Source organism: Rattus norvegicus, chromosome 19 (assembly GCF_036323735.1).
Source record: "Rattus norvegicus strain BN/NHsdMcwi chromosome 19, GRCr8, whole genome shotgun sequence".
NCBI lineage: Eukaryota > Metazoa > Chordata > Mammalia > Rodentia > Muridae > Rattus > Rattus norvegicus.
Window position 1 is genome coordinate 58,154,632 of NC_086037.1, and position 16,522 is coordinate 58,171,153.

Below are 16,522 nucleotides of genomic sequence, written 5' to 3' on the forward strand. Positions count from 1 at the left end.
AATTCTTCTACTCAATAGTGTGCAAAGGTGTCTTTCTCTGGCATCCTTGCCGACCTTACTGGTTTTATTCCCCCCCCCCCCCGATCATGGTCAATTTCACTGTGGTCAGACAAAATCCTGATATAGTTTTTATTTGAATTCCTCTGATGCCCAAAAATGTTGAACCATTTTTTTTCAGGTTTCTCATTTCCCATGTATCTCTTCATTTGGAAAACATCATCTCAGTTATTTTTCCATTTATTCATTAGATTACATGTACTTTTTCCTATTTAATCTTTTTCTTTAAATATTATAAATATAAATTTCCTGTCAAAAGAATAACTGAGAAGCCCCTCCTCGTGCTCTGCAGATCACTCCCTTTGATACAAATAAGATTTTAGTTTGATGCAGTCACCGTTGATCCCTTTTTTTAATTTTTAAATTTTAACTCATTCTTGGAGATTTTGATATGGGTTTACAATATATATTGTTTGAAGATGGAGCTATAGGGACTGGTCAACCACCAGACATGGGTGCTGTGAACCAAATTAGGGTCCTCTGTAGCAACAGGAAACCATCCCTATACTGAGCCAACTCTCTGGTCCATTTCCACTTCTTAAAGGGGTTAAACTTTGCCCATCTCCACACTTCTGTTCTTGATACTCCTTCTGCCTAGAAAGATAGTGCCAGATTTCCCAAAGGTCATATGAGATCATATGAAATGGTCATATCGAGTCTTCATATAAACACAAACTTGAAGGACTGACCATGATGATACTGTCTGCGACCCAACCAAATAGATTTATTCTCCACAATAGCACTCGCCCACCCTTTATAACTGTAGTATAAAATAAAAATCAAATTCCTAATTTTTCTTTGTTTACTAAACACTGAATAGACTAAACTTTTATGAAAGCAAATAATCAGGCCACAAGCACACTATAGCGGCACAGCATACTATAGCCACAGCATGTTATAAGGCCAAAAACATACTACAGTGGTACAGAATAATATAGCCACAGCATACTGTAGGGCCACAAACATGGGAAGATTTGGGCATTCCTGGTTCCCTCTACAATCTTACTTTTCTGAGGAAACATTTAAAGACAATTTCATGGATTTTTTGTGTGTGTTATTGTTTATCTAAATGATCAGCATGTCTAAATCACCATCTAGGGAATAAGAACAAAGCCATCGCAGGATGAGATCCATCACATTCACTGTCAGTGGACACACAGGGGAATAGCGTGTCATCATCAGGCCTCGCAGAGTAAACAGCCGCCACAGTGAAATAAGCAATTTCCTGAACCTGAAAGGCAAGAGCCACTAAGCATATGTCTCTTTAAAAGAAATCAGTTTGTGAAGCCGCAAGTTAAACATCTATTTCAAAAGACAGCCACACGCTGGAGGAATTCCTTGTTTTTGCTAAACCATATGGGAACTGCTATAGCGACTCGAGAAGGCTGAGTTGCATAGCAAGAGAGATTGGACTAGGAAATTGACCTGTTTTCCTTGTCATCTCCTTTGCTTTCAGTGTCTGCTCTCTCCTGTGTATGCAGCACTAAACTTCTTCTTCCAGTGTCTCCGGTGGATTCAAGTTGTGATGATCCCTTGTCTGTCATATATACATATGTGGATATATAATATGTCATATAATAGGATAAACAATATATAATATATATTGTGTTGGTTACTTTTCTATTACTTGACCAAAACACCAGGGCCAAGGCAACTTGCAAAATGAAGCATTTAATTGGTCTTGGATCCAGAGGGTTAGAATGTATGACTGTGGAGAGAAAGCATATCAGTAGACAGCTGAGAGCTCATATCTCAAACCACAGTCAAGAACTAGAGAGAGGACACTGAGAATGGTGGGAGCATTTGGAACCTCAAAATATCCCCCACACCCTCCAGTGACACTGCCTCCAAACAAGGCCATGCCCCATAATCCTTCACAAACAGTTCTACTAACTGGGGACCAAGTGTTCAAATACATGAGCCTAATGGGGTCATTCTCATGTAAGCCCCCATGTATTATTACTACTCTGTGTGTGTGTGTGTGTGTGTGTGTGTGAGAGAGAGAGAGAGAGAGAGAGAGAGCATGTGTATGTGCTCATGTGAGTGTGTGCATATATGTGTGTGTACCTGTGCACATGTAACAAACATGTGTGTGTATATACACACATAATGGCAATTTGTGAACTGCAGTTTTTTCTTTCACCCAATCTATTGTAAACTCTTTGACAAAGTTGATTGGTTATTGTCAAATACCTTAACAACTATAACTGATATGTCTTTGGTTATCATAAAATGCCTCGCCAATTATGCCAGACAATTCTCTTGATTATATAAATACTATCAAAACCATTTAGCCATTCATTTATATGATTTTTTTTCTAAATACATGAAATGAATTTAAGCCATCTGGTACCATTTTTATGCTTTAGAAACAAGTTATGGGAACTGTAAGAAGGCTCAGAGGTTAAGAACACTTATTCCTCTATTCAGCAACCACATCTGGTTCCTCAAGTCCATCTCCAAGGAATCTAAGCCTCTGTTCTGAACTCTTGAGGCACCCCTACACATACACACATGAATATGTAAGCAAATAATATCTACAATGAAGTGATTAAGTCTAGATATGCACACATCTCATATCAGTCTAAGAATGCCACCTTTAATTCTTTTCAACTGAAAGATTCAGGCACCCAGAAATCTGATCTATCCCCAATAGAAGGTATTAAAAAATTATGTGTGTACTTGGAATGCTAAAATGGCAAGAACTAAATCTGCACTTTGAGAACCACGTTTACACAGACATACCCATCATAGCGACAGGCTCAGATCCTCTTTAATTCTAGCACACAGACTAAGATGAGTAAATTTCAGACAGCCCTGTGAGTCACCGTCTGAACGTGATTTATGGGATGTGAATTGCTCTCCTGGAGTGACTAATGCAAGGAGCCAAAGGAATCCAAATTCTGCTGCAGGGTCTCAGCTGAAATGCCGGCTTGCAGATCTATCTCTGACGGGTAATATGATTGATGCTTCTGTGTGATGCCCATCCTAGTGGTCTGGAGAGTAATTGGGCAACTGTTGATGAGATGTTCATACTTCAACAAGGAAAAAATGCTCAACTGCTTCCTCACTGGTGATTTTACACGGACAGTGTAACCTTAGGGACTTGGTATTGTCTTTAGACAACACATTGGTGTGTGTCCTCGCATCCCATTTTGTGGAAAACATCAAATTGAGTCGATTTCCCTTAAATTGTCAACTAGGATTTCTATCCACAAGGAAATCCTGTCCTTTGTTTATCTGAGTATTTTTAATCCCTAAATGGTAGCTGCAATATAGCTATATCATAAGGAAAAGTGTATACAGTGTATCGTTTAAATAGATTATTATAAATTATATGTATGTGCTATTTACCTACATTAAACAAAACCTAGTGCAACAAATAATTATAACCCATAAACCAAAAATTGAGATAATATGAAATAATTTCCTATGAATTCATTCAACAGAATTCATACAAAGAAGAAAAGTAAATGATTACCACATGAAGTTTGACTCAAAACCAAAACATTCGTATCAAATGCCTGTGCAATGAGCATGTGCATGTGTGTGTGTGTGTGTGTGTGTGTTTGTGTGTTTGTGCATGTGCCTGAGCATGTGAGCATATGTATGCACATGCATGTGTGCTTGTGGGTGTATTTGTGCATGAATGTGTGTGTTGGCCATGAGGACTATGTGGGAACCAGAGGACAGTCTGTGGACTCAGATGTTCAGATGGCAGGTACCTTCATCAGCTGAGAATCTTGCTGGCCTTATATCTAAGGATTTAGATATTCTCAAGACTTGATAAGTTACACAGAAATCTGGAAGAACATAGAAGACTTCCATCGCCAACTTGGCCCAAATGGCATCTATTGAAAAGTATGCCAAATATGGCATCAAACCTCATTCTCAAGTGTAAATATCTGCATAGAAAATTCCAGAAATCTACACGAATGTCTCCTGAAACTCTATGTAAATTTAGTATACAGAAATGAATGACATTTGCACGTAGCAGCAGCTACCAAAAATTAAAATTAAAAGCAGTATCACTTACGATGATGTCAAAATATGTAATTAGCAATATAACTAACATATTTCATTAAAAGAAAAATTGAAGTATAACTGATCCTGCTTCGCCTCCATTAGCATATTTATATTTTTAAAATTGTGTGTGTCACACACACACACACACACACACACACACACACACACACTATACCTATGGAGGTCAGAGGAGGGCCTCGAATCCCCTGGAGCTGGAGTTACAGATGACTGTGAGCTGTTTAACCTGGGTGCTAGGAATCAAGCTCAGATCCTCTGAAAGAAGAGTTCATGCTATTAACTGCTGTGCCATCTCTCTAGCCCCAAGAATATCTAGAGCTTAAGACCTGCAATTGTGAGCATCAATGGGGATGAGGTACAGCAGGAGTTCTTGGCTGCTCTTGCTATAAAATTGTGCAGTCAATTTGGAATGCTGGGGCCTTCCTTAATAGTGACTCATGGCCTCCTCCGTCTTTCACCGCTATTTATGTGTTACAGTTATGTTCACTGTCACGGATGGTTGTTACTGATCCATTCAGAACAGAGAAATCATTGTGTTCAGTCTCGTATGTACCAAGAATTTTACCAAGTACACCTGTGTGCTTCCAACCCAATGTTGGAACACAGATAGCCCTAGCTATGCTTACTAAGTCAAAAATAAAACTAATAGCCGTGAAGCTTGGAAAGGGTCTTGTATGGATACGGGGGCTTGGTAGAGATAGGAGAGAGGTAATGGAGTCAGGGAAAGAAAACAAAAACACACGGTGTCCAAATATGAAATTGTCCAGTAATAAAGCCAATCAATGAAAACGATTTTTTCAAAAGTGAAATTTGCATCCACATACTGAGAGCGTATCTGAATAAAATGTTTATTCATGAGCATTGGTACAACAGACACTTTATGTAAAATAGACCCTGAATGGAAAACAACTGAAATATTGATCAGTTGGTCAGTGTATGAACACATTCCATAAAGCCAGACAACAGCTGTGAAAAAAAATGAACTACTGATGAGCGCAACACAGATGCCTACACTGGATCTGCACAAGAATGGGCTGAGGAACTACCTAAAGACTATACATGGACTGACCCTGGACTCTGACCTCATAGGTAGCAATGAATATCCTAGTAAGAGCACCAGTGGAAGGGGAAGCCCTGGGTCCTGCTAAGACTGAACCCCCAGTGAACTAGATTGTTGGGGGAAGGGCGACAAGGGGGGAGGATGGGGAGGGGAACACCCATAAAGAAGGGGAGGGGGAGGGGGATGTTTGCCCGGAAACTGGGAAAGGGAATAACACTCAAAATGTATATAAGAAATACTCAAGTTAATAAAAAAAAATCTAAAAAAAAAAAAAAAAGAATGGGCTGAGGAACAGTATGACCTGGATGGAGACAGGGTCTGGTGGGCCTCATCCCCCCCGATGAACTACTTGCTGATGACAGACTGAAGGAGATGGCGAGTCCTTGCCTTCAGCTGTGTGCACACTGGGAATGCCACCAGGCTCCAGTGGGCGGTCTCACTGGTCCAGGTTAAAGTAGGTGGGTCACAAAACAAAGTTCAGAGTCACAACTCTTAGAAGAGGAGACTGGAAGAGACAGGTGTATGGTGATAGGAATGAAGGGAGATAAGAGAAAGTATTATGTATGTGTGGGGGGTAATAATCAGAATACATTATATACATACATGAAATTGTTAATAAAAATACTATAAAATGTGGTGGGCACTGGAGAGTGCCCGCAATTAGGGGAACTTGCTGCTCTTCCAGGAGATCTAAATTTGTTTCTCACAAGTCACATGTTGATTACAACCATCAATAACTCCACTTACAGAAGATCTAATTCTTTACTTCTAGCCTCTGTTCACCCGACAGTCAACCCATATGGTACAGACAGACAGACACACACACACACACACACACACACACACACACACACACACACACACAGGCAAAGCACTCATGTGCCTAAAAGATATTTAAAAATAAATGAATCTAATGAAGAATAGTATATATAGAAGCTAGACCCTCCTTCCACACACACATATACAACACACAACGACATAATCATGAGACCACTTGGATAAAATTCTGTAATCTGCAGTCTATTGTCAGAGCAAGCCCATCAGGATTTGGCTATGGAGAGAGGGATGAACAAATGAGATGGGACCTTGATAGGAATATTTTTAATGAGCATGAAAGTACAGAGAAGCGTGTGTAGGGGTTTCTCGGCCATGGTGACAGGGTCATGGACATTCCTGTAACTCAGGGTTATCAGATTAGAGATTTTCAGTTTGCACAGTTTAGCGCACCTCAAAATTCACCCACCGAAGTTGTTTCTAGAAGCCTAAGAAGAGCGTTGACAGCCAAGCTGGTAGAAATTTATAGCCCTTGCAGTATATGTTAGGGAAAAAGTAGCATGTTTGCCCCAGATGATTAATAAACTCCATTTCTGAAATGTGATTAAAGGCAGGTCCTGCCCATGGGCACTTCAGAGCTCTCCTCTGTTTTGAAATGAGCTGGGTGGCTTTACATCCAGCAAACACACAAGCCAGAGTTCAGAAGGGAATAGGGTCTTAGCAGAGCCAGCAGCCTGTCTGGTTTCTAACACTCCGTGTAATCGATCAGAGATGAGACTAAGACGTTATGACACCTGTCACTGAGTTCCACCTAAACTGGCTTGTGCATGCCATGCACAGGGGAGGAGTTATTGGAATCATATCCTGTGGATCCATCTTCCTAGATCAGAGGAACCCAGTCATTCGGCTCAGCCAACTTTCAGATATATTCCTAGACTGAATACTGATTCACAGATCAGCTGTGTGTCTTTAAGAAAGTTGCTTCGCCTCTCTGAACCTTGGCTTCCTCCTCTGTAACCGTGGATACAATACTCTTCTATCCTTGTCCTTTGGCCAGCATGAGAGATCTATCCTCCTTCGCTCGTGTCCATCAGAGCACATCATGTTGTAAAGATTCCCACGGGAAACCCTGTCTATCAAAACCACATCACCCAGCAGCTGCCACATGTTTCAGTTTCACAGGACAAACTCCTTCAGGTTGTCAATATTTGTCTCTGTCTTCTCCTCCCATCATCTCTGCTGTGTTCCCTCCAACCAGACTGCTAACCTTCATGATCAAACTGCAGCTACCAGTAACCCAGGATCCAGAATAAAAATGTTTTTTAACGCATTCCCCTTTGGGCACTTGTAGCCTAAAAACAGCTTTCAGTTTTTCACTTGGTTTTATAAAAATACCCATGACCCAGTTGGACCTCAAGTCCCTCACACAGATAGTCCCAGGAGAGTAATGAAGACTATTCTAGGAAATTATTAAATGAGGTTTAAATTTTGACCAGTTTCTCTATCAAAGTGCTTCTCAGAACCTTTAACTCAAAGCAAGTCATCGAGAATGACGTGGGACACATGTAGCTCTTTCTAGAGTTTCCTGATGAGTAACTTTTACAAGATTTCTGTTGTATACAGTTTGGGATTATTTAATGGATTATTAGTGATAACCCTGGAAGGTTGTTATAATTAATTAAGGCAACTGAGCCACTTGCTTAAGTTAATTCGTTAGAAAATTAAAACCCGGGGCTTTTTGTGGATTAGATAGTTGCCCAGAGAGAAAAAAGTTACTAGTTCTTGCTTTCTCTTCTGTCTAAATCAAGTCTGATGACTCATCATTACCCACGACAATCATTGTTTTGTTATTTGCACAACACAATTCTCTTTATAAAAAGTTCTTATTGGTATATTCATCGCACATTGTGTCTGATTTTGTGAAGACAATTTCTTTCAGGGATATCATATACTTCGATAATATACTTTGATATTTTTACCCTCTTACTCTTAGTACTTTCTTCATTTTCCTTCTAACAGTCTCCTTCACTCGTGTGTGTGTGTGTGTGTGTGTGTGTGTGTGTATGAGTCTATGTGTGTGTACATGCATGTATATGTATATGCATGTGTAAATGGTTTCTCTCTAAAATATATATGGTTTATAATTTAGTGTTAAAATGATGTTTATCTTCTTGAGCTTGATCATCTTGCTTCATCTGGTGACTCTACTAAGATTTCTTGTGAAAACTTCCTAGAAAACTGTTCTTCATTTAAATCCACTTCAGAATGAACTATGTGTTCTGTGTCACTCATGGTAACTAGCCACAAAGTAAAGGTTCCTATTTTTCCTTTCTTGGGAGATCCTCCTGTCTGCTCTATTTCCTTACTCTTTACCTAAGTTGGGTGGTTATATAGATTGTAGCATTCCTATTAAAGGCTTGAAAGTTAATATCCAATATAAAAGGAAACATACTATGTTGTCTTTTGGGGTCTGGCGTAGGTCATTCAGACTGATTTTTTTTCTAGGCCCATTCATTTACCTGCATGTTTAATATTTTTAATAGGGGAATAATACTCCATTGTACAAATTACCATATTTTCATTATCCATTTATCTTCCGATAGATATCTAAGCTGTTATCAATTTCTAGCTATTATGAGTCAAGCAGAAATAGACACGAAGGGGCAAGTGTTTCTGTAGTAGGGTGCAGAGTCTTTTCGTGTATGCCCAAGAGTGGAGCTGGAACTTGAAATATATCTATTTTCAGCTTCCTGTGGAACCACCACACCGATTTCCATGGAGTTGGCACATCAGCCAGGGAGGAGTGTTCCCCTTACTCCACATCTTTGCCCGCATGAGCTATCACTTGTTTTATTGATCTTTGATATTCTGGCTGCTGAAAGATGAAATCTCAAAGTTGTTTTGTCTGCATTTCCCTGATGACGAAGGATTTTGAATATTTCTTTGGTTCTCATCCCACTTGTGTTTCATCTGTTGGTAACTCTGTTTAGTTCTATACCTCATTTTTAAACTGGGTCTTTCTTTTCTTTTCCTTTCTTTTCTTTTCTTTTCTTTTCTTTTTTCTTTTCTTCTCTTGATGCCCAGGTTTTGTTTCTGGTTGGTTGTTGGTTTTGAAGATTTGTTGTTCTTGTTGTTCTTTCTGTGTTTCCGATATTAACCCTATATTGGATGTAGAATTTGTAAAGCTCCTCTCTCATTCTGTAGACTGTCACTTTGAATGACAAGGCAGTGCCCTTGGCCATACAGAAGCTTTTCAGTTCCATGAGGTACCATTTGCTAATCATTGCTCTTCGTGCCCATGCTATCAGCTTCCTGCTCAGAACGTCTTTTCCTTTACAAGTGAGTTTGAGATTATTCTCAACTTTCTCTTCAACCAGATTAAAGATACCTGTTCTTTCGTTAAGGTCCTTGGTCTGTTTTGGATTGAGTTATGTGCAGGTTGATAAATTTGGATTGATTTGACTTTCACATGCAGCCATCCAACTTGACCAGTAACATTTGTTAAAGACACTGTCATTTTATTCTCAGTGTAGACTTTTTTACTTCTTTACGAAAACTCGGGCGTCCATGGGTGGATGGATATATGTCTGCATCTCCAACTTAAGTTCATGACCAATGTTTCTGTTTTAGGCCAACACTACGCTGTTTGCAGCACTATAGCTCTGTATGGCAACTCGAAGTCAGGGTTGGTGATACCCTTCTGCAGCTCTTTTATTATTCAAGATCGTTTTCACTGGGTTGTTTGTGATTCTATATAAAGCTGATGAGTACCCTTTCAATTTATGCAAATAATTTGTTGGTATTTTGACAGGGATTGAATCTGCAGATTGCTTTTTATATGATAACCATGATATTAACCTTACCTATCCATGAGCAAGGAAGATATATAAATTTTCTGATGTCTTCTTTATTTCTTTCTTCGATGGGTTGAAGTTTTTATCACACAAGTCTTTCACTTGCTTGTTTATAATTACCCTAAGCTACTTTTGATGCTACTGTGAAAGGTATTATTTCCCTAATTTCTTTCTCAGTCCATTTGTCATCTGTATATAGGAGGGCTACTGAATTTTGGGAATTAGTTTCATATCCTGCTACTTTGCTAAAAGTGTTTTTCAGCTGTAGAAGTTTCCAGTGGATTTTTGGGGGTATCTTTTATGTATAAAGCCCAATCATCTTCAAATAAAGATATTTTGGCTTCTTGCAAGAAGCACTACAATGAAGAAACTGGTTAAGTTTTAAACTATATTTAGCCATCCTCAGAATATTCTTGTTTTCTGGGAAATAATTGTTTGAGGGGTTTTGGATCAAAGTCCTGAAGATGGCATAATTTTATTCCTCATGGCTCAATGAAACCTCATTGTGTGCAAGTCATAGTTTATCTTCAATGCATCTATTGGTGGGCATTTAAGCTCAATCCATAATATGGCTTTATGAACAATGTCTCGATGAGCATGGATATGCAGGTGTCTCTACTATGAGCTGGCTCAAATTTCTTTTATGTTTACACAGAAATAGTGTATAACTGGGTCAAATATTAGCTTTAATTTTTTATTTTTTATTTTTTATTTTTTTTCTGGAGCTGGGGACCGAACCCAGGGCCTTGCGCTTGCTAGGCAAGCGCTCTACCGCTGAGCTAAATCCCCAAACCCAATTTTTTATTTTTTAAAGAAACCTCATACTGATTTTCTGTAGCAGCCAGATCGATTTATATTTCTGCCTACAGTGTGCAAGAGTTAAAAGGCAGAAACCTCCCACAATTATTACAAAGTAAAGTTCTATGGAGTCTTTATGCATGGTGAGTGGATGGTTGTCAAAGGAGGACAGAGAGTAAACAGACTTCTAAAAGCAAATAAAATGAGGTAGGACTTCTTACCCGACTGCATGACTGTCTACAAGAGTGAGCCAAGCACCCGCAGTGTGGATAAATGACCAGGATGATAAACCAAGCCCGAGATAAATGAGGAGAAGATACGACCTCTGATTAGCAAAGTTAAATTGAGGGAATAATGGTGTCCTGTGTGAACACTGCTTCCTGGGACTTTTGAAAGGATGTTGCATATGCAAATCCCCCCAAAAAATGCTTTGAAAACTAAACCACGGCTGTAGAAAAAAAAGTCTTGCAAATTAAACACTTCATCTGGAAAAGAGCAAACATCAAAACTCCACACAAAGCAAGGCTAGCTCTCCGCAGCACAAAGAGGGAGAGTTAGTGTGGGGGAAATGACAAGAGAGACAGAAAATTGTTTCAAATGGCTCACCCTTCCACTAATGGGAGTTCTAGAAAGAAGAACAAAGGCGACGAGGAAATGAAGGTTGGGACATTTATAAGACTGAAATGAGACATGAATAGTCAGATTGGAAAAGGCCTATTAAGCAGGGCAAAAAACCCATTCATTGATACAGTCTTGTCACAGTTCAGAGAATGGAAAGATGCTAAAAACCATCAAAATTGAAGGGTGGCCACAGGGACTGAAGATCTCCTAGGTATAAGTTTCATCATCATCACCACTGGCTGCGAGGACACAAAAATACTTCCTTAATATCCTCAAGAAAAAATTATTTGCAGCATAATAGTTTATACCAACAGCAGCAAGTACAGTGAACTAAAGATGTTTTCAGCTCCATAGGGATGTAGAAAATCGATCTCTCTTCACACATCCTAAAACACTATGTGGAGCCTGCAGGTTGCCATACACACATTCATAAACATTCATACACACACAGATATACACACATGCACACACACACACACACACACACATGTACACACACATGCATGTACAAAAATTCACACAAACACTTATACAGGCATACAAACACATGCACACACATATACACATGCACACACACTCAAAAATGCATGCATATACTCATGTATATACATATGGACACACAAACATGCACATGCATGCATTCATGTACATACATGTATGCATGTATGTATGACTGCACACCCCCATCATATGCATGTGTTCACACATATACACAGGCACACAGATGCATACCCACACCACAAACACATACTTACACAATGCACACAAACGAACACATATAAATATGTCTGCACATGTATGCACATACATATACATGCATGCACACACATGTATACACATGCACGCATATGCATGCATGTACACACTCACACACATAGAAGTTATTATTATGAGGAAGTGATGCCAACTTCAGAGTTTACAGATAGGAAACAAGAAGACATCCACCTAGATAGAATCAAGCCGAACCCGAGGGCTGTGGTAAGAAGGAGCCTGAGGGGGAAAGTGGGTAATTTCAGTAGAGAGAAGAGATGAAAGGCGAAGATTCTTTGTGCTTTGGTAAATAAGCCATGTGTTTGTATTTCTTAAGAAAAGGTCAGTAGGAATTTCTGGAAGAGAATACATTGCTCAGACAAAGAGTCAACAAAACATATGATTTTTTTTTTTTTAATGATGAGAGGAAGAGACAGATGCCTTTGATCTTGATCTTAAGCAGTCTGTGCTCTGAGTGGTGCCAGGGTCATAAATTGGATTCTTTGAGAAGAAAACTAAACGCAAACATTTTAATTAGCTCGCATTGAACAGCATTTGCATAATCCTAATAGCATAAATGGCATTTATTGATTGGTAATGCTTAGAATCTGCCAATAGACAAACCACGGATGATGAACGCAGTCGCAAAATAGGCTTCGCAGTGCCATCAACAAAGGGAATGTATGAGTAGAAGATGCAGGGTGTAAGGGAGGGGTGGCTACGGATGGTTAGAAGCCGTGTCTCCATCTTCCCCACCCTGAGTCTGCTGAAACGCATATGTAGAGTGAACGGGACAACTAGAAACAGAAAGACAATATTATGTCCTACTGGGGACCTGGAGGAAGGGAGGAGCTACTGCTTTTTATGAGTCTCGTATAGTTTCTGGTTTATGGTTGGTTTTGTTTCTCAGGGATGCCATAATAAACTGCCCCGGACTCTGAGATTTTGAACAGCAGAAGGCACACAGTTCTGCAGGGAGGAGTCCAGAGTCCAGACCTTAGAAGGCTGATGTATTTTAGAAGTGTGAATAGAGGCTGCATCATTTCTGGCTGCATCAATTGATTAGCTTCCTGTCAATTGATTTTTTTTAAAAAAACCTTAGTAACTTTTGGCTTGTTTCTGCATTGTCTCAATCTTCTTTTGACTGTCCCTAGTATTGTTTACATGTATGTGCATGTTACACACATGCACTTCAACTTTCCTCTTTATTCAAAACTATCAATTGCATTGGAAGTAGGATCCACCCTCACGTACTGACTTTTTCTTCAGTGCCTGTAGTTCCAGGCCACCGGAATGACTCGGTAGGAAGAGAGCTTGCGATAATGCCGGACCACCTAAGTTTGATTCCTGGGACCCACACGGTAGAAGAGAACAACTGAGTCCCCAAACATATATCCTGATCTTTATCCACATGCCATGACATGTGGGTCTCCTCCTTCCCACTATAAATAAACAGATGTGATTTCAAAACTAAACTATACTTTTAAAAAGCCTTTCACCACATAAAGTTACCTTCTAAGGTTCTAGGTCAGCAGCTCTGAACCTGGATTGGTACTCATTTAGGAGGTCGAAGGACCTTTTCACAGGGGTTGCCTAAGACCATCGGAAAACACAAATATTTACGTTATGATTCATGACAGCAGCAAAGTTATACTTATGCAGTAACAATAAGAATAATTTTATAGTTGAGGGTCACCACAAATTGAAGAACTATATTAAAGGGCCGTGGTATTGGGAAGGTTGAGAACTGCTGTTGTATGTAGACATACATCTGTGTATTTGGGGAGGGGAGGATGCCTATTTCATTGCCTGTTCTACCGATCTACCATAGATATTACATGCAAATATGAGTTTATATGAGTATTTGTATATGGAGAATGCTTTTTAAAATTTCTTGTTAAAATTATATGTGTGTGTGGGTGTGTGTATGTATATATTTTTCTGTGTGAGGATATGTGCTTGTGAGCTTATAAACTGGAGCTACATGTGGGCTCTGGGAACTGAACTCAGGTCTTCTGCAAATGCGGCACTGGCCCTCAACCATTGAACCATCCCTCTAGCCCAGAGTATATTCACCGTGTGCTGCTAAGTGGTTTTCACAATGTATTTTAGAAGCATGTAAGTTCACTGGAATTTACTTAATTTTCTTACGCAAAACCTTAGGAGACTAAAGGCTGATGAAGGAAGCAGCCAGAGAGATACCCATATCCAGTGCCTTTGTGTTAGCTGTTGTGCAAAGAGTGGTCTACTGTGTAGTTGGAAAAAAAATCTTCAAGTAAAGATTGATGCCAGTCATTAATTTAGCATCAAAAAAGATTCTCTGTATTTATAATAGGACATGCTTCCTTTTATTGACTAATTAAGAAATATATGATTCATTTTATCTCCCATTCTGCCTTCCCTGGCAGAAAAAGAATTGTCCTGCTACACTTCATAGCAAATTACAGAAGCAATAACTGTGTGTTTGTTGGGAAACTGTCTATGGTCTCCTCTTAAAGCAAATGATTTTGATAATGTACCCCTGTTTAATATATTAGGATTTGATGGCACAAACCCAATGTGTTAAAATACGTAAATGTTCATCAAGAGACAGAGTGAGTGGGAGAGCCTCTGTAACAATAGGAATGAAAGTAACAGACAGGTTTAAAGAACAGGTTTAAAGGCTGTATCGGAACAGTTTTGTTAATGAATGGGAGAGCAAGTGGAAGATTTAATAAAAGATGAGTAGAAGGAGTTGGTCCACAAAGGGAGTGGGCACAGTTCTTCTCCAAGAGTTTTGTAAGAAGGGGAGGGTGTGGATGGAAGAACTTTAGACAGAGATGGGACAATGCTTGGAGATGTAAGCATGACAGAGTCGTTAATGGAGAAGGAGAATCCTCTTTAAAACATGGAGAAGAGCTTCACTGAAAGTGAGCAAAAAGACAGACAGGGAGAAAGAGTCATAGATTGTCACCAGGAGAGGGACAGAGAGGGTGGGGTAAGAAGGGAGAGGAACCTTGGATGCATCCTTAGAACATAGGGAAAGAGCTGACTGTTTATAACCTCTTAAGGGTGGCAGGAAGTTTCCTATCACATGATTTAGTTCCTCACAGAGCATGGGGCCCTGGTTAGTAGCGTAAATCAATGGCTGCTGTTATATCACAGCACAGATACCCGCAATTAACTCTCTGTTCCAGAGAGAGATGCAGAAAGCTGTGGCCTGATATCAGGCAAAGGCTCTGCATGTCAGATCCCTGAGACAGGGGCATTAGCAGCCTCAGTACTTGACAGCTGAGTGGGTACGAGGTAAGGGTTTGGGGAGGCCATCAAGGAGGCCAAAGGAGCCAGGTAGTGCAGGATTTTATAAGTCTTGATTTCAGTCTCAGCATGCACTTGCTCCTCATAGACTCTGTGTCCCTGCTGTGACTTAGATGTTGTTTGACCTTCCTGAAAGTCGGGTAGAAAATTAAACTCCAAAGCATCAGTGCTGAGACATTAGATCATAGTGAACCCAAACTCCAAGGGGATGACGTCATCCTCACAAGAGCATGGCGAGTAACGGAAGGAAGGCTCTTTTACCTCCTGCTTCTTCCTCTGCCAGTGTGGTCCCTCGTTGTGCACCTGTGTGTTCATTCTGCTGCTTCTCAGTCAGAGGATGCCGCAGGAGGCCCTTGTCAGAAACTGCGGGAACCAAACAGATACTGTCTCCATGATCTTAGAATTTCCCACCTCCAAAAGCCATAGCATTTCACTGACAAGTTTCTTCATAGTCTAGGCACCAATATCACCTTGTGGTCCAAGAGCCACTCATAATGAATACTTAAAGAAACTTTGTTTCCTCTTTACCGTCCCTACTTATACTACCTTTGTATCTAATAAGCTATAATGTGCACATGAATGTATGCTTTTATATATCCAAGTGGCTCTTAACCCCCAGAATGCATTTGGGTCATATATTATACTTTCCAGTGAGCAATTTCCTTAAGATCCAAGATGGACCAGGGCAATAGGTTCCTGATAACTTTAAATCTGAACTCTCAAATGATAAAAGTGGCAGAAAATGTTTAGAAGAAATGTATGGAGTTAAGAGAAATATTATAGGGCCTGACCGCAACCACTTTATTGGACAAAAGATTGTAAACCAGCTGTTTAATTGCTGCAGATTTCAATTCTACCATGTGTTAAGACAGGGCTGCAACTGCTATTCTATGCAGTTGTCCTAGAGAAAAGAAGAAGGCTAGGTCAAGCTTAGAAAAATGGAAACACATTAATGATTGTTGATGGTAGGAATGAACTTAGCATATGAAAATTACCAACACATTTATTGTCCTTAAATTTTAATTCAATATTTTCAAATTATGCTCTAGAGCAGTAAAATTATTACTTTGATTTGTAGTACATGTGCAAAGTAAGATTTTTATTTATGTATGACCCTAAATTAAAAACATAAACAATATGAATTCCTCCTTCCTTCTTCCCTCCCTCCCCTTCTCCCTGTCTCCCTCCCTTCCTACCTTGGATCTAACCTAGGGCCATGTTCATGTAGAATAATGCTCTAACATTGAGCTGCATTCCCAGCTAAAAC

The 16,522-nt window shown here is 39.7% G+C and overlaps 1 long non-coding RNA gene across 1 annotated transcript in view; it reads right to left on the reverse strand.

Annotated features, from left to right (window-relative positions):
- Positions 1-16,522, reverse strand: part of LOC134483644 (uncharacterized) — a 54,075-nt gene that overhangs the window by 916 nt on the left and 36,637 nt on the right. The window contains exon 4 of the long non-coding RNA XR_010060479.1: positions 15,517-15,618. This is a non-coding gene — a long non-coding RNA (uncharacterized LOC134483644). The remainder of the gene's footprint in view (positions 1-15,516; positions 15,619-16,522) is intronic.